This window comes from Oculina patagonica, chromosome 6 (assembly GCF_052425735.1).
Source record: "Oculina patagonica isolate OP01 chromosome 6, crgOcupat, whole genome shotgun sequence".
In the NCBI taxonomy this organism is placed as follows: Eukaryota; Metazoa; Cnidaria; class Anthozoa; order Scleractinia; family Oculinidae; genus Oculina; species Oculina patagonica.
In genome coordinates, this window is record NC_135763.1 from 10,688,974 (window position 1) to 10,708,643 (window position 19,670).

General features: G+C 35.9%; 1 protein-coding gene across 1 annotated transcript in view; it reads left to right on the top strand.

The window, feature by feature from the left end:
* Positions 1–2, top strand: part of LOC144658927 (uncharacterized) — a 798-nt gene extending 796 nt beyond the window's left edge. The window contains exon 1 of the mRNA XM_078519431.1: positions 1–2. This exon is cut by the window's left edge and continues 796 nt beyond it. The gene's annotated coding sequence lies outside the window, so the exon portion shown is untranslated.
* The last annotated feature ends 19,668 nt before the right edge of the window (positions 3–19,670 follow it).

A 19,670-nucleotide genomic window follows, 5' to 3' on the forward strand; every position in this document is an offset into this window, starting at 1 on the left:
AATTACTTCTTTATTATCTATGGTTACAACTAGTTTTAATGTATTGCCTAAAATCATGTATTTTCCAGATACTTTTATTTAATAAGGCTTCGCCCTTGCACATAATTTTTTTTTTTTCCATCACGTTGAACGAAACCAGAATAAATAATTTGGTCGCGGGGAGGCGTAGAGGGGACACCTTTAATTATCTTCATGAGTTTTAGCCATTCTCTAGTATCCCTTCTATACAATAAGCCGCTTGTCGGCTCATTTAGTTTCTATTGTGTGTTTAATGTTAATTTATTTTTGTTTTTAAATAGCTGTAGTCGGGCACATCTCTTGGGAAATATCCTTTTTGAGCGGTGCGCATTTGTTGCCCAGTAATTTATGTTTTTAAGTAAACATGAATCTTAAATGTATTTCTCTGAACATCAGAGGTATAAATAAGTCGATCAAACGAAGGAATTTATTTCGTTGGCTCCATAACGGTAAATATGACGTAATTTTCTTACAAGAAACTTATAGCGACGACAAAATTGAAAACATATGGCGCGCGGAATGGGGTGGTGACGTTTTCTACTCTCATGGTTCAAAACACAGCAGAGGCGTGATGGTGTTAATCAAACCGACTCTCAAAATTGAAAACCCTGACATTATCCGAGACAAAAAAGGGAGGTTTCTTCTCGTTCGAGCTTCGCTACAAGATGAAGAATTTTGTTTTGTCAACATTTACGCTCCAAATGATCCAAGTCTCCAAAAAACTTTTTTCAATGAATTGTCTAACAAATTGCGACCCTACTCTAATGACAATATCATCCTTGGTGGCGATTTCAACTGCCCGCTTGAAAGTGTTGATAAGACGGGAGGAAAAGATACAAACAACCGAAGAAGCGTTATTGATAGTATAAACGACCTTCGCAACACTTTGGGTCTCGTTGACATTTGGCGATTTCATCATCCCTCCTCCCAGCGTTTCACGTGGAGCAACAGTTCTGGCAAAATACAATGCCGCCTAGATTACTGGCTTGTGTCTAAACACCTAGTGCCGCGCACATGCCAAACGGAGGTTAAAGCATATCATGATTCCGATCATTCTCCAATCTATGTCGAAATTCAGTACGAAAATTCACAGAAAAAACCTGGTCCAGGATTTTGGAAATTCAACAATTCCCTCCTTGAAAATGAAGAATTTGTCTTAAACCTGAAATTCTTTCTAATTCACGCAAAAGAAAAGCACAGTTACATTGACGACAAAAGACTTTATTGGGAAATGGTTAAAATGGAAATAAGGGATTTCTGTAAACGATTTGCAAAACGCCTTAGCAAAAACAGAAAGACCAAAGAAATGGATCTACTTCGAAAATTAAACGAACTGAATGTTTTCCTCGGTAAAAACCCCAACGATATGAATTTAACAACTGAAGCGAGAAGCGTTAAATTGGAACTGAAAAACTTATCTAAGCGCAAAACAAAAGGTGCTATAATTAGGAGCAGAGTAAGGTGGTACGAGCACGGTGAAAGGAATAACAAGTACTTCGTCAATTTGGAAAAGCGCTCTCACAATAGGAAACACATTGCTAAATTGAAAACAGATAAAAATGAGTACCTAGTGGAACCAAACAAAATTCTATTGGAAATGGAACATTTTTACAAAACGCTGTACACTTCACAATTGCCTGAAGTTAGCACATTTACTGAACTCAGCAAACGCTTTCTAAACCCTGAAATGGTACCCAAACTAAATGCCGAACAGCAAAGCATCTGCGAAGGTCTTATTACTGCCGATGAATGTCTGTCTATTCTCAAAACTTTTGCAAAAAACAAAACTCCCGGTTCTGACGGCCTCACAGCAGAATTTTATTTATGTTTCTGGAACGATGTTGTGGGCCCTTTAATTGACTGCTTTAATGATGCCTACCAAAAAGGCGAAATGTCAATCTCACAAAGAAGAGGCGTGATCTCGCTTATACCAAAGAAAAACAAAGATAATCTTCTTCTGAAAAACTGGCGACCAATTTCCTTGTTAAATACAGATTACAAAATTGCAACCAAATGCATTGCAAATCGACTAGAGAAAGTTCTTCCGACTTTAATAAATAGCGATCAAACTGGATACGTTAAAAATCGCTTTATTGGAGAGAATATCCGCTTAATCTCCGATGTTATCGATGTGTACGAGAAACGAAATTTGCCCGGCATGCTTTTATTTATAGATTTCGAAAAAGCTTTCGATTCCCTCGAATGGAAGTTCTTATTCGAGGCTATTGACGCTATGAACTTTGGGCCAATGTTCCAGAACTGGATTCATGTCTTTTATTCTAACATCTCCAGCTGCGTACTTAATAATGGTTTTGCTTCAAATTTCTTTTCTCTTCATAGAGGAGTCAGGCAAGGGTGTCCCTTATCAGGGCTGCTATTTGTCTTGGCTGTTGAAACGCTGGCCCAATCCATCAGGCAGAATAATAACATATGTGGCCTGAAACTTAATGACACTGAAATAAAACTAAGTCTGTATGCTGATGACATCACTGCCTTCATACTTAACGACTCTTCTGCGGACCACTTATTTAACCTCCTAAGTGAATTTGGAGAGTGTTCAGGTCTTAAGATGAACATTTCTAAAACAGAAGGAATGTGGCTTGGCAGCCTTAAACAAAACAAGGGCAAGCGATCCCCCTTTAATATCTCGTGGCCAGAGAAATACGTAATTGCTCTCGGTGTTGCTTTCGCCTACGACCCGGCTGTTAGCTGCAGAATCAATTTCGAAGAAAAAATTGTATCATTGAAAAAGACTTTAAACAGGTGGTCAGCGAGAAATCTAACTCTTATAGGAAGGATATGCATTGTCAAGACTCTCGCCATCTCTAAACTAGTCTACAACACGTCTGTTCTCTCAGTCTCATCCAACATATGTAAACAAGTCAACGATATTTGCTTCAGGTTCGTATGGAAAATGAAGCCGGATAAAATTAAACGGCACACTCTTATTGGTCCTCTTGAAAAAGGTGGTCTTAACATGGTTGACTTTGTTATGATGGACAAATCTCTTAAGGCTGCGTGGGCAAAGCGATTATGTGAAGCTGGAGATAGTAAATGGTGCGCTGCCTTTTCCTTGGCCACAACCCACCTCGGTGGCACTTTCCTTTTTGAATGTAACTTTGATATACATGACTTAAATCTGCCTTCAGAATTACCCTCCTTCTACAAAGAAATACTCTCTGCTTGGCAGGAGATACACTCTACAGACCCCTCATCTGCTGATGAATACCGGAATGAAATCATTTGGAACAACCGATTTATTAGAATAGATGGAAAACCGATCTTTTTTCTGACATGGTATCAAAAGGGTGTGGTTAAAATACGCGACCTTCTGGAATATGGTAGGTTCTTATCCAGAGCCGAATTTCAAAAGAAATATGGTCTAAAAGTGAATTTCTTAAAATATTTCGGCCTCCTCTCTGCAATCCCTAGTGGTTGGAAAAACTCCCTTTTAAATACCCAGCAAATACCCTCCAATAAGACTGTCAGAGATGACCTAACACCCTCTAATGTCACTGCCAAAATCGCTCGCGAACATTTTGTTTTGAAAGTTCTTAAACCCCCAAATATAGAACTAGAACTAATCGGAAAAAACTTATCCCCGAAAGCTATCTACCAATTGCCTTTTAGAGTCACGGTAGAAAACAAACTTAGATGTTTCCAATATAAAATCATTCATGGCATCCTTCCCACAAACAAACGTCTTTTTAAAATGGGACTGAAAACGTCACCTCGCTGCGAGCGCTGCAATTTTCCCGACGAAACTTTAGCTCATCTTTTGTATGAATGCCCCATTACGCAAAATTTTTGGCGTGAAATTGTTATTTGGTGGAACGAGAAACGATCGGAGAATGTTTCTTTAAACGTGACAGATATTCTGTACGGCTATAAACGAGACTGTACTAAGTTCTACGCCTTTAACCATGTTCTAATCATCGGAAAATATCACATCTTTCAAGCTTGGTTGGATAATAGCCCACCAAGCTTTAAAATTTTTTATCTCGTTCTCAAAGACAAAATCCTTTGTGAAAGCAGAATCGCTTTTAAAAACAACACCTTGTCGAAATTTAGATCCAAATGGGCAACATTAAGCGCTCTTCCGCCTCAAAATGTTTCCACTTAGAATGTGCCACCCCCCTTTTTTTTCCTACTTTCTTCCTTTTTTCATCTTGTTTCCACTAAAAATTGTATTTAGAACATTATGTTGTAAACCAACTTTGTACTTGTACTTATATGTAGTGAAATTGTGTAAATTTTTCTTTGTATTATCAATATTGTATTTTTTTTTCTTTTCGCCTTCTTCTTTAATAATTAATACTGTAAAGTCTACTAAATTTTCTTCAATAAAAAAAAAAAAAAAAAAAAAAAAAAAAACATCGTAATTAGTAAGTTTATATAATAAACAGAATAAAACATGGTTGCGCGGAGATATGAATTTATCTTCTCGTGTTCAAATCCGATAAATTTCGTATCTCCGCGCAACCATGTATTATCCTCTATATATCTCTCATTAAAAGAGCTTAGTCATGGGTGCTTTGCAGCGCCTCTTGGAAAAGTTGACCAGTTGTTCTAATTTTTCTGATAATCAGTCCTAATCATTCTCAGCCGTAACCATCCAACGTTTCAAGTGCTTAGTTTTTATATGATTTTTGCAGGACTTTTCGGAAATAACTCCTTCTGGCATCAGTCGCAAAGCTAGTGTGCTCAAAACCGTTGAGCTCAATTGTGCTACACAGCACCGATTTATTATTTATCTGTTTTTGTTTCTGTCGTTTAACTCATCTTTGGTGTTTTTACACCCTAAAGCTGCTCTGGGAGGGTTCATCAAAATTTTGTAGTGCTCGCAAAATTAGGTTTTTGCGGAGAATGCTCGCATAATTTTAGTGTATGCTCGTTTGCTCGAGGTCGCATATTTTTACAAGTACTCGCATGCTTGGTTTTTAGTGGAGGTAGCTGTGCTCGTTGCTCGCAAGGCTAACTTTTATCAATGCTAGTGCTCGCAAAGAAAAACGCTATGCTCGCATGCTCGCAAATGCTCGTACATCACAAAAACGGCTCAAAATATCGGGACAGTTTCTTTAAGCCAAGGTGATTTGTTTGCGTCCAAAAAAATCGACCAAATTCAATTTGCTTACCTTGTCATATAAAATATTATACTTGGTGTTCAAAATTCTCGTTATCGAATTCCGTTCGATTACATGTTTGTTACTTCTGTTACATAATAAATTTATAGGACGTAAGGAACACTCATAACACTTTGAATTAATGAATTAAAAGCTGTGTCTTAAAATTAAATGTGTTATTCATTTACAGTATGTGGCCCTAAATCCGGACAGCCCTTAGTCCGGACACTTTCGGTTCATCGTGCATTTTTCCAATAGGAAACAAAGTTTCACTGGAGATAAACCGAACCTTTCCAAAGATTTCTTGATCTGTTTGCTGTCTTAACCTCGCTCGAAGGCTTTCCTGCTGGCGGTGAAGTCGAGAATTTCAAGTCGACATGAAGGTAGGTGAAGTTTGTTTCGTGATGTTTATTTGTTCATGGCGCCTCAAATTAAATGGTTTTCTTTACATTCCTGAATATCCGAAATGAGCACGCTAAAAGAGGTAATTTTTGGTAGAATTGATGTAAAGGAAATATTCTTTCGACTAGTGCAAAAAATTTGATTGACCGCTTGAGTTTCCATCCAAAGTAACGAATTAAAATTTCTAAGTAATTTTCTTGACTATGTCCTTGGTCCGGACACTGACGGAGTCTAACAAAAGTTACACCTTTCGTTTGAGTTCTAAGGCATAATAAACTTCATTTTACAACAATAAAACTAAAACAAAAAAATGTAATTTTGTAATGTAAATGTAATTTATTTACCCACGTGACACAGAAGAGCTCGGGAGCTCGTTAAGACGTGTACGTGCATCAAGGTCGAATTGGAATTTATTTATTTCAAACTTTGCAAATCACGCTTATCAGTGTGATAAGCGCTATAGTTTATATTCACTGTACTTCTTGATGAGATGAAATATAGTTCTCTTCCCTAAAATGTTTATTTCATTTTTCTGAATTTCACTAAAACATAAAAAAATGTGCAAGAAGCTTCTTTAGATTAGATTTTGAACAATTGTTGCGTAAATTTTGCGTGCTGTCCGGACCAAGGACCCGCTGTCCGGACCAAGGGCCGTCAAACCGAAACACCGTTTTCGATATTACAGAGTAATCGAGTAAGCACAGAAGCTGTTGTCTTTTCACATGTTAGCTGGATGCCACGGTAACTTACAGGACAAATCTCAGCTCACTGCTCTTCTTCTAAGCTGAGAAATACACGTTCGCGTCTTTTTCGTCCGGACCAAGGGCCACATACTGTACTCATTCAAAGCAAACTTTTTAAAAACAGCGATAGCGGAGAAATATATTGTTCCCCGAAAAATAAGATTCTTATGCAGCACAGAGATTTTGACCAAACATTTTCACCAATAAATATTATACATGTAATGACTTTTTTCTGGTGACGAATGAGAAATTCAAAATCTTTAGCATTGTTGCGTTCATTTTTACATTCAAACACATTTGCTCACTTCTGTCCTTATGTCAGTGAAAAAAAGAAAATGCAAATTATTACCACTAACACTCTTCCGCCCAAGCTGTTAAATATAAGTTCTTTCACACACCGCGTGTGGAGAAAAGTTTAAAATATTACCACGAATAGAAAATGCTTCTCTTAGAAATGATATGATTTATTCAGTTTCTGATACGTCGCCTTGTATTGATGTTTATACTCCATATTTTAATAACAAAATTAACAATTGAATACTTTTTTTTATTGGGAAAGCAAGTCAACGCACAACAGTTTGTACCAAATTGGCAGCTGTGAAATCAAAATTTTTCATTACAAGGAAAACTTAGCTTTTGACTATCTGGCAAAAAACTCAACATAGATTAATACAAAAATACTTTCATACGTTTGATCTGTTGAAAAAACCCAAAAAATATGTATTTACCCCAATACATCCTTAGTTTCTGATGAGGAAGGGAAATGCAAACACTAAGTCTGCATCGATTTCTAATAATTGAAATCTAATTCTGTGAAACCAAATTTTACAAAAAAGTTGCTTACCAATCAGTTGCAGCAGGTGTGTGCTATTTTTTCTGATATGTCATGTCATGGAAGGAATCAGCAGGCTTAGCTTTCTTTTCGTAACGCAAATAGGAAAATAAAGCTTAAAAAACCTCAGGAGTTAAAAATATAGGATATTTGATTTGGCGACCCTGACCCGTTTAGTAAGCAAGAAAAAATGAAAATAGGAATTACCAGCTAATAGTTTCAACTTAAAACAAAGTTATTATTATTATTAATTGCAAAGTAGGATTGAATTCAGAATTGGCACACATACACAACAAAACTCATATTTCCCCATTTTAAAGTTTATCTAAAGTATAATAAATTTATGTTCTTGTTATGATTGTTTTTGCCTCTCCTTAATCACGTACACAGAGTTATTTGGATCTTAATTGACTTAGTCAAAACTTAGTTTTGGCATCACCGCCAATAGTAATATCATGAGTAATTAACGAGAATTATGTATTATGCACAATTTGATTTTCTCAAATCTTCAATATTTCTGTTGCCTGTACCAGCTGCGTCGATAAGCGTACTGCGTGGTAAACGTTCGATTAGCGTTCTGCCCCGCGCTAAACACATTTTGCGGCTAAATGTATGGTAACCTTTTTCTAGCACCTTCACGTTACAATGTATTACACGAAATTCTCGCAACATTCGCTATTTTGGAGGAACGGGATTTCGCAAGCCTTAATATATATTTTCGTGAATTTAGAAACATTTTAAACATTCCTTTAATAAAATAAGCCCTTCCTTTTTTCGCAACAAACGTGAAAATTTGACTCAGCAGAAATTTTGTGTTATAATGGGATTTTCGGAATTATCAAGTCCATGGGAAAAGTGCATACGTAAACGGAACGATTTTTTTCGGATAATTTACCGCATTCCAAGTTATATAGTTATTTATTTAGCGTCATTTTCAAGTTTTCGCTCTCTTCTTTCCCTGATCGGAATAAACTAAGACGTGTGGCAAACACATTTAGCTGCCTATACCTCTGTGTGTTCCGTCTGTTTGGATTTTTGATTTCTGTTATTTTCGATTTTTGTAGTGCCAAAGGAGGATTACATACATAAACAAAATGATATTTAATTGCTAGTATTTCACTAAATCTAGTATCGAGTATAAACATCTGTATAAGGCACCGTTTAGACACTGAATATATCATATCTGAGAGCGAAATGTTTTATACGTTGTAAAATTTTAAACTTTTCTCTTACTAAATACTTTTTCTTGCCCGTAAATATAAGAACCGGATGGCTAAAAAAAGCTGACAAAATCCCTTCCATGACGCGGTGTGTGAAAGAAGTAATATTAAACAGCTTTGGCGGAAGTGTTATTGGTAATATTTTGCATTTTCTTTTTATCACTGACATAAAGAGAGGAGCGAGGAAATGCGTATGAATGTAAAAATAAAAGCAATAACAATAGTAATTAATCTTAATGACAATTTTTGGTCAAAATCTGTGTTTTAAAAAAAAGAATTTAATTTCGGGGAAAAGCGCTGTTTTAAAAGTTTGTTCTTAATGAGTAAATGAATAGCGCATTTAATTTAAAAACATTAATTCAAGTTATTATGAGTGTTTCTCAGGTCCTATAAATTTCACAGATTCATTATCATGTTAAAGAAATGGCAAACATGTAATCAAACGGATTTCGTTGACCTGATTTTCGAAAACAAAGAATAATCTTCATGACAAGGTAAGCAGTTTGAATTTTGCCGATTTTTTTGTGGGAACAAACAAATCACCTAAAAAATCACCTCGGCTTAAACGAGCTAAATTCCGATAATAAGTGTCATTCTTCTGTGAATTTTTATTCCTGTTTCACTTTAAAACCATGTTATGGAAGAAAAACACAACTTTTCACTCCACTGGGAAAAACCGTGAACTTCAAAATTCTCAGGCCGGGAGGAAAAGCAGATATGTCTTTGGTAATCAGATCTTCTTTAAGTGAAGCCTTCGGTGACTCAAAAGGTTCTTCCTTTTAGGAATAAACCTATTTCTTATTTTTTTTTTTTTACGGAAAAAACTGCTGCAAACAATATGCTAACTAGTGCTTACTGGCCAGGATAAACATTGCAATTAAGTAACTGGTCATTTCAAACAATTTTACGAAACCAACGATTTTCAGCAGACAATAGCAAAACCCATGGATAAACTATTTGAGTTTATTATTTGTATGTAAAATGGAGGATCAGTTGGATCAAAAAGCTTTCGTTTGCTGTATAAAAAAAAGGACCGAAACGTTAACCTCTTTGTTGATACAGTGTTTATTAAAGCCAAAATAAAAAATACTTCCTGTTGTAATAGCAAGGCAACATACAATAGCTTGAAACGAAATTGCCAGCTGCGAAATGCTCAATTTGCATTGAAGGGTAAGGTAAGCTTTTGACTATCTGGCAAAGAAACCAACATAGACCAAGGTTTAAAAAAAAAACTCTCATACATATATGTTTGTGCCGATGCAGCGACTTAAAAATAGTTTATTCCATGTTTACTCTAATTTTTTTTAAGAAACTTGTCATTCCACCCCCTCGATTATGAAATATTGCAATTAACGCAATTGAATGCAAATTCTGTAATAAGGTAGAACATCAGGGAGTCAAGTGTGAATTGTTAATGCTTATTTTACTTAAAAACCGTGTAAAGGAAGTAAATACTAAATCTTCCGCCACTTAGCCGGGAAAGAGCGACGAATTAAATTTCCAGGCCTGGAAGACGTAAGGCATTACTTTCACAAATCAAATCCAGATTCTTTGATGCTGTCAGTGACTTAAAAAAAATTTCCGTCTAAGAATAAACCTAGCTACTTCTTACATTTTTGACGGAAATAAAAACATCACTACATACCTTTCACCGAGCGGACTAGTGGCATTTAAATAACTGGACACAAATAGACTGTTAATGTTGTTTCTATGAAAGACGAGGCTCGGTAGGCTCTAATAGCTTTCGTTTTCTTTAGTAAAAATGGACCACGCATTAACAATGTCTCCTTTTAGCAGTAACGGTGTTTAACGCAAAATAATAATAATAATAATAATAATAATAATTTTTATATTCAGTTTGATATTCAATTTTTACGAGAATTTTATTATCCAATTATTACTACAATGTTGAAATCGCGGCAGAGTTTATAAAGGAATTAGTGAAAAAAATGGATATTGATAGTGATTATTTTTTATAATAATAATAATAATAATAATAATAATAATAATATATATAAATATTATATAAATAATATATAAATATTTTATATATGTTTGTAATCCACCTTTGGTTACTATAAAATTTAGAAATACCAGAAATTAATTAAGTAGTAATTTTTAATTTATCCAAACAGACGGAGCAAAAAAAAAAGGCTTGGAAAGGTTTACCATCATTGAAAGCAAAGTGTGTTTGCCGCGCGCTTTCGTTAATTCCGTTCAGGGAAAGAACAGAACGAAAACTCGAAAATGATGCTCAATAAATAACTCATTAATATACAGCTTCTAATGCGTTAGATAATCGGAAAAAAAAATCATTATGTTTACGTATGGACGTTTCCCACGGGCATGATATGTTAGAAATATTATATTTGCGAAGCCAAATTTTTTCGTGTTTGTCACGAAAAAAGGAAGTGGGCTATAAATTAAAGAAAATATTTAAAAAGTGCAAAATGGCGAAATTATGCCGAGAAAATTTCGTGTAATACATGTAAGTTAAATCAATTTAATCCTTACAGTGCTCAAAAAATGTTACTATGCATTAAGCCGCAAAATGCGTTTACCGCGCAGAAGCCTTGCAGACGCTTATCGGCGCAGCTGGTACAGTCAATAAGAATATTAAAGATTTAAGAAAAGCAAATGGTGCAATTCTCGTTAATTGCTTATGATATAAATACTGACGGCGATGCCGAAACTAATTTTAACTCACTTAATTGAGATCCAAAATACACTGTGTACTTGATAAAGTGGCGGCGGCAAAAGCCTATGAGAATATCATTAACCGCAGGCAAAACTTTAAATGAAAAATATATATCGGTTTTGTTCTGTATTTGTGTCAACTTTGAATTCAATCCTACTTTGCTGTTAATAATAACTATATTTTAGTTGAATCTATCCGCTGGCAATTCATAATTTCTTTTTTTAGTTACTAAACGGGTCACGGTTGCCATATCAAAAACTGCATTTTTTTAGCTCTGCTTTTTTTTCGATTGAAAGAGCCCTTGCAGGACTTAAGGTTTTGATATTCAGTTACTACTACATTTTGATATTCAGGTTGATATTCAATTTTTACTAAAGTTTTATTATTCAATTATTATTACAATCGTGGCAGAGTTTATAAAGGAATGATTGAAAAAAATATTGGATATTGATAGTGATCGCTTTCTTTCACTTTTGTATAACATATTTTGCTCTTCATTTAACGACTGCATTATAGAATCGTTTATTGTAAATAGTTTTGCGCCACAGAGAATTATCTTAGATGTTGTTAATAAAGGATTTGTTCTTAATTTTTTTTAGCTCCTGAGGTCTCAGTCTAAGCTTAACTTTCCTTTTTCCCTCGCGAAAAGAAAACTATTAAAGCCTACTTATTTTCTCCCACATCTGGCAACTGATTAGCTAACAATTGTTTGTCGACTTTGATCTCACAAAATTTGCATTCAATTACTGATTAGCAATATTAATAAGGGTGGACTGAAATAATTTAATTAGTGCTGCATTTCCATTTAAGGAAACTGATCAGGAAATAAGGACGTACTAAGTACATGTACAAATTTTTCGGGTTAGCCATAGTATAGAATCTAGTGTAATATTTTCTTATTATTAGTGAGTTTCAATTTTTTTCCGTTGTTCGAAAGAAAGCGAATGCCGAGATGACCGGTTTCCTTCCAAAACATAACATAGAAAATTGCATCAAAAGCTTAGCCTGAAAGTTACGTTTTCTTCCCGTAAACCATGATTTAGGCCCCGTCCACACTGACCCGGGTAAATTTGAAAACGCATCTTTTTTTCTCCGGTTAGGTCAACCGTCCACACTGAACCGGCGTTTTCGGACACCGAAAACGGAGCTTTTTCAAAAACGCTCACCAAAGAAGCGTATCGTTTTCAAATTTACCCGGGTTAATGTGGACGGAAAACATTTTACGCGGCGTTTTTAAATTTCACCCTTTTTTAAATTTACCCCGGTCAGTGTGGACGGGGCCTAATTAGTAAGTTTATTAGTACTTAAAAAACTCATTAATAATTCATAAAGAAAATACAAAAGAATTTAATGTTTTTAAATGAGTGTCTTTATATCTGATAAAGACACGGCTAAACTTTACGTCCAATTTTCTAGGCCAAAATAACCCCAAATCTTAATATTAGTGCAAGAATGAGTTGATCTACATCAGAAGATTTTTAAGCCGTTCAATAAATTCGCAGTTCGTGTTGTTTTGATAAAACACTGCTACTCATTTATTAAACATTACAAAATTACACATTTTCTCATCAAGACGCTGGCATCGCATTGTTAATCGTGGTCAGGATTTTTGGGCACCAATGCGAGAAGAATTTAGGAAAACATCGATGTTGTGTTAGTATACACTTTTTGCGAAGGAACTTTGTTTTAGTAATTTTATTCTGTTAACCAGAAAATGACTGACACATTTAATTCGAAAGCACAACCAGAAACACATCTCCTTCAATAAATTGCACTTTATATAAATACACATTTTCGTGAGTGAATTACCAAATTAATGACCATGATACAGAGATTGCATAAGCGCGGTTCAATAAGTCGATTTTACCAAAAAAACTGTATTCATGGTAAGAAGGTTACATTTCTCCAGTTTTCATTAAGATAAAAATAGAAAAAAATATTTTTATTTTCTATAAGGAAAAAGTGAGGAATTTTTATGTTACTAAAGGCACTACTTTTCTTTTTGTCTTACAGGAAATGGCTGAAGGTGCTAACAGTGCAATCTGTGGTCTGCCTTACTGGGTTCCAATCCCAAGAAACGACACTGCCTCATTTATACATGATGTTGTTGTGTGTGCCGTCAACGTACCTTTCTGCATCTTTGCATTTCTTGGAAACCTGGCTGTCATTGTAGCTGTTATCAAGACACCTTCCCTGCAAAGACCGTGCAATGTTTTGTTGTGCAGTCTGGCCACTACTGATTGTTTGACCGGTTTAGTAGCACAGCCGTTATTTATTGCCTGGCGTTTGATGATTCACCGCATCCATGAATCCTGCGATCATCAGGCTGAACTGTTTTATGCGTCTGATGTCTGTCAAGCAGCCTTTACAGGATGGTCGTTCGTCAACATCACCCTGCTTAGCTTTGATCGCCATTACGCATTAGCAAAGCCTATGGTGTACCGTGCATCCGTGACGAAGAAAGGTAACTTATGTAGAATGATCAAATAGTGAAGAGCATAAACAACAACAACAACAAGGTTATATGAACTGCAAAATTACTAGTTACTACTTAAACAATAAATAAATGAAAAATACACACAGTTGCTGGTCACCCAAAATAGCTAAAAAGCTAAACTAGTTGGGTGACCACATTTATTAATTTAAAGTAAATATAAGGTCAGAAAAGAGGCATTTTACATTTTACACACTTAAAATCCTCTGATTAAGCTTCCACCTCCCTTCCCTAATAAGTTCTTCTCGCTCGTTATGGGGCAAGAAATTAATGAAGCCTCTATTTTTAAAACTCCCCCCCCCCCCCTTTTTCTTCACAACCGAAACAATAAAGGAAAGGCTATTACCTTTGCTTTTTACCGTACTAGTTAGGGTACGAAACAACATATATAGTATTTTCGAGCATTTGGGAAATATAGCGGTACTTACACTAAAAAAATCCTAATATTATCCACGAATATAAATTGCAGCCGTCCTGTCCCTGTAGCCTAGAGGCAATTTCAATATATGTACATGTACCTACTGTACACCTTACTGTACACCTACACCTACACTAACTATACTTACACCTACACCTACACTTAAGGGCATGCGTACTCTGCATCAGTCTGAATACTCTTTTAGAGGTACTAATATTTTCACGCACTATGTAAACCTGTTACCACTACATATGGCCTCAGTTCTTTTCGTTACTTTGTATCTAAGACCTGGGACTCCCTACCTGATAATGTAAGGTCTGAGCTTACTTTAACTGGTAGGAGACTCCTGAATGAAAGTAATCTCCTTTCAGACATAATGGTATGTTGAACATTTTTCATGTTAATAGATGTAAATAGATTCCCCCTTTTTTCTTTTTTTATACTATTTATTTTCTCGAAGATATTAGCCTTTTCAGGCTACTCTGTAATTCGAATATAAATAAAGTTCATGCATGTATGTATGTACACCTTTACCTAACAACAAAAACTTACAGAGATTTTATATCTGATTCAACAGATGCCATACTGGCCGTCATCACAACAGGCCCATCCTGGCTGATATTGGCGATTTTGGTCACTGTCATTTTACCTACGTTTCCCGCAATCGTCCTGGGACTGGTTCTGGGTGTGATTTTGCTAATTCTACCAATTGTGAACCACGTTGGAATCGCCATTGCTATTCGTCGCCATAACAAGCAGGTGGCGGACGCCGTTTCAGGACAGAATTTATCTGTTATATTTAAGCGGGAAAAGAAAGCGGCTATTGACATGTTCATAGTTATCGCTCTACTATTGCTTTGCCAGGCTCCCTTTATTGCCATCATTATGTTCTCTGGGGCTTTTACTCCCAACACGTTTGGAGTCTTGTATATGTGGTGCGTAACGCTTCTTTATCTGAATTCCGCCATAAATCCTGTTTTGTATTTGGTTCGGAAGAGCGAGATCAGAAGTGCTGTCAAATCCATGATCTGTATTTGATCACTGATGAAATCATTCCAAAATGCTGTTACATTTTCTTTTGTTAATCTCTGAATCCTTTTTAAGTTTTCTTTCTGTCTTCTTAGAGGAAATCAAAGATAATCGTCTAAAATAAGTAAAAAGAGAAATGAATTTATTGAAGTATCAATGTCTTTAACACTGCTGTGCTTATTGGGGACACTGTAAATCTCTAAATCAACAAACAAATGTTTCAAATAGAGCAGGAACTTGTTGAAAAACCTAACTGGCATGAGGCTGACCAGTTGGCTATTTACGAAGCGTGGAGGAGTCTTTATCTCGTTTGTTATTTAAGGAAAATTTAACATTAAGTTAGTAGGCTACAAAAACCAATACCGGCTTACACCTGGGGCTTATTAAGTGTAACCCTTCCTATAAGCTTGTAGGATGTAATTTTACGTCATTGAAATTTACTTTATTTTCCCCTTCTAAACTAATAACAAGAATTAATGTTCAAAAATTAATGTTAACCAAGCCAGATTTAAAAGATCTAATTGTTGACATTTAATTGTTCTTACTTTTAATTTAAAGTCAATAAAGAAATGCCAGAGCTTTCCTTTGTTTTGTATTCACCTCTAGTTCCTCATCTTGCATTGTTGATCAAGTCCTATGCAAAGTCCGTTATTTACTGGCTTCCAGTATTTTCTGCTCAAATCTGATGGCTGATAATCGGAAGTGAGCACTCTATGCAAGCTCAAAATATCGGGCTTTGTCAGAGCCAGGGTTCTTGGTGCTGACCGAAAGAAAACCGCTGAGGACAAGATTTGGCGATTTAATCAACTTTTCTTTCGAAGTTTAGGACGTTTATCTCCTAGTTTCCAAACTAGAGATACTAATAAAGTGATCACAGAACCGGTGCCAAATTCTACATTTGTGAGATGATCTTTCAATTAGAATCGTTCAGAAACGACTAAGTTTTGTATCGAATCTTCTGGAATCCGCAATGGAAAAGAAATGGAACCAATCAAATTGCAAGATTTACATAATTCCGCCCGCTCACGCACTTAGAAAAATAACCTTTTGTTATGTAAATTTATTTATAAAAGTACGATAATAATATAAATTATTCATACTTACAGCATAGAGGGAGTCACCTTCGAGACACGATAGCTGTTAAAGATTTTCTCTGCTGTTTACCGCTTAACTTAAACCCAGCGCTCTCTGAGGAAGCATTATTTGCCGAGGTATGTCTAATTTTATTTGCCATTTTTGACAATGATTCATTTAACTATTGCTTCAGTTCTCATGTCTAATCAGCTTTTAACCTTTTTATCATTTCTGTATTTGGAAATTGACCTTTTGTAGCCTCTATCCTCAACTAACAATCATGACGTGCTATTCTCAATTTCCCTTCCATTCTTCGCGTTTTGTGACTGTCCTTATTTTTTTCTGTTACTATTTATCTGCTTCTGGAGAAGATTGCAATTTGGATGGAATTCGTTAGCGGTGGTACTCAATTTTCTCTTTTTATGCCGGAACAAAAACCCCCAAGACGTTATTCACAGAACTGGGAGATACAAAAAAGAAAATGAATGTAATTTTTTGTTAATTTTACTGCTACTTTTTCGATGAGGTATGTCTGCATCGCACGTCCAATACTGCTTTCACTCGCGCACAGTGGTACAGTATATACACGAGCTTTTGTTTGTCGGGAGAAACCATTATGTAACCTGACTGGTCTAAGAGCACTCTAAAGCCTTGAATGCTGATACGCTAAGAGCAAAGCATTTTAATACGCTTAAAGCAATCATTTTAAACTTCGAGTGCTGTTAGTCATGCAAGATTTACAAGAACTATAAGACCGATTTTCTATGTCAAAATTGCGAATACAGCCTTTAATAAATATCTTATTCCTAGTAAACAAAATTTAAACGTTTCAAGGTTGCCTCAACGATAAAATATATCTCCTTTTAACTAACTAGAACATTGGTTCCATGAGCATTCTTTTTAGACCATATGAGTGAAGACAAAAATCTACCTATAAAGGCTTGTTACTATACCAACAAGTTGGCTCATGTAGCAATTTTTTTTCCATTTTCGGGTTTTATGTTTTAATAATATTTTCAAATGTAAAATCTCCAATAGCGATTTTTTAAGCTCGAAAAAGAAAAAGTTGATATAATGTTTTAAATGCTTCACAATTTCACAACTCAACTGGGCTCAATCCAAGTGGCAAGTTGCATGCCGTGTCCATGCTAGCGGGCGGGTTAGCAGTTCCACTTTACTAATGATACAATCATCGGGACCTTTTGTATGTAAATTTCTTAAAAGCTTTTATTCCTTGGTTATCAATGACAAACTATAACGGGTTGTCACTTCTATGAGCGGATTAATACCGTAACGATAAGTATCGGTCTTGCAGATTACTGTTTACAAAATACTCTGATTGCTATTTACCTAAGCCAACCGCCCGATTCTACCAGGTGCTGGGTTGGTTTGGTTGGGGTAAGGGTGTATTGCTGTGTTTCGTGACTGATGATAAAACAGCGGGAGCTTTTGCTATGTAAATTTATTTAGCTTTTGTTTTACTAGATGAGAAAAGGCTAATGTCACATAAGACGGTCGCCGGTCAGATCGCTCCATAGTCAGATCGCTCCCAATAATATCGCTCCAAACTGAAGTGACTTCGCACCAAGTTAAATCAAAGATCTCTTCGAGATATCGACTTTTTTTGCATGAAGTTAGTATGAGTAGAAGGTTTATCCTGGGCATTGTTGTTCGAACATATCATGGAAGAATTCAAACGTCTGTCAGTTCAAGCATTTTTTTTTATTTTCGCGGAGGAAATGCTGTATTTGTCAGTCGCGACGGCTGGGCGCTTTGCGACTCATATAGTAATACTTTGGCTTGGTTAAAAAAGGTAAACTTTGACGCTTGCCTTTAATCGAAATAGTTGTTTCCTTTCGAGTTAGAAAGATTTCTACTCGGCTTAATGCAGGGCTCTCGATAAAGGTTACGCACGACAGAGTTACCTTTTGTCTCGTCACGCAATCTTAACCCACATTGAGAAGTAAAGTTTCGTTTGGATATTACCAAAAGCCGCTTCTCCTCGCGTTATTCTTTACCTTACGGCTACACATGCCATTTCTAACGACTACATTTCCGATAAAACAGTTGCTGTTTTTTTTTCTAATGGCGATGCATTAACTTCTGAAAAGAAGCAAAAACTTTTAGTGTTTACTGCTTCCACCGGAAGTAATTTCACAACAGGCTACAAAAAAACTTGTAAATATCACTTCACACCTGCATTGAATGTTGCAATTCTAAATTGTGTAACTCAGCAGAAATAATCAATTGTCACGAAATTAGTTCCTTTTGGTTAACTATTAGCAACGTTTTAGTGTGTGAAAGACTTGTACCAGTACAAATATTATAACTTAGCTTACCTAAATACTTTACACACAAAGAAGCATTGATGTCGGTAGAATCCCGCGCACCGCTGTAGTAACTAAAACAGTCTATACACTTCCACATCACATTCTAAATTAAAACTGCAACCTAGAAGTCAACAACGCGCTGTTTACAAAACTCAAACGCAAATTAAGGAGCCAAAGAAAACCCCAATCGAAAACACATTGAATACTCGTGTCGCGTATACGCTTATTTCGGTCTACTTCAGCAAACAAACAGTTCAGCGGTTCAATACATTCTTCATATATGGCAGCACCCGAAACTAAACTGTGAACAAGCTCAGAACAAGCTCAGCACTGCGATCCTAAAATAGCTACATGTCAGCTGCTCAGTGAAAATTTTAACTTAAAATCACACACTTGCCCTTCGCTCAATTCTACACGTGGAAACAATCGACGTAGTACCTGATAGGACGCCTTTCGAACACATTCTTCTGAAATACCTGTGTAGAGATACAAAAGTCCAGGCAAAAAGGTGATATGGGGCAAAAAATAGGTTGACATATTACCCAATGCATTGCCTGACAGGTTAAAGGAATTAACCACGTCGGAAAATTCACGATTGCCCCGAAATTGTCCTAGAACCCCAGACATTCTGCATAAGTCTATCTATCTAAAAGAACGCGAATAAATGATTGTTTACTCCCGTTTAGCGTGAGTCACGCAATCGATTGTAACGAAATCAAATGCCTTAGATTAAATATTAGCGCACCTTATTACGTAAAACACTTGTAACAGTACAAATTTGTGTTCTTAATCGTTTTAGGTTAAATATTAGCGCCCCTTTCGTGTGTGACGTGCTTTTACCAATACAAATTTCCGTTCTTGCTTTCGTGCGCTGCACCGCTCACATTCTCCATTGGTCATGTCTCACTTGAGCTACTCACGTGTAAAAATTGTTATGTAATGTTTGTAAATTTGACAAGTCACGTTTATTCGACGAAAACGCAAGTGTTGACTGACGCTTTGTTCACCCACACCGAAAAGAAATCCCTTGAATTGAGAACGCGAATAAATGATTATTTACTCGTGTTTAGCGTGACTAACGCAATCGATTGTCGCGAAAACATATCCTTTAGGTTAAATATTAGCGACGCTTTAGTATGTGAAAGACTTGTAACAGTACAAATTTGCGTTCTTAAACGTTTTAGGTTAAATATTAGCGCCCCTTAAGTGTGTGAGACGCTTGTACCAGTACAAACTTGCGTTCTTAATCGTTTTAGGTTACATATTAGCGTCGCTTTAGTCTGTGAAAG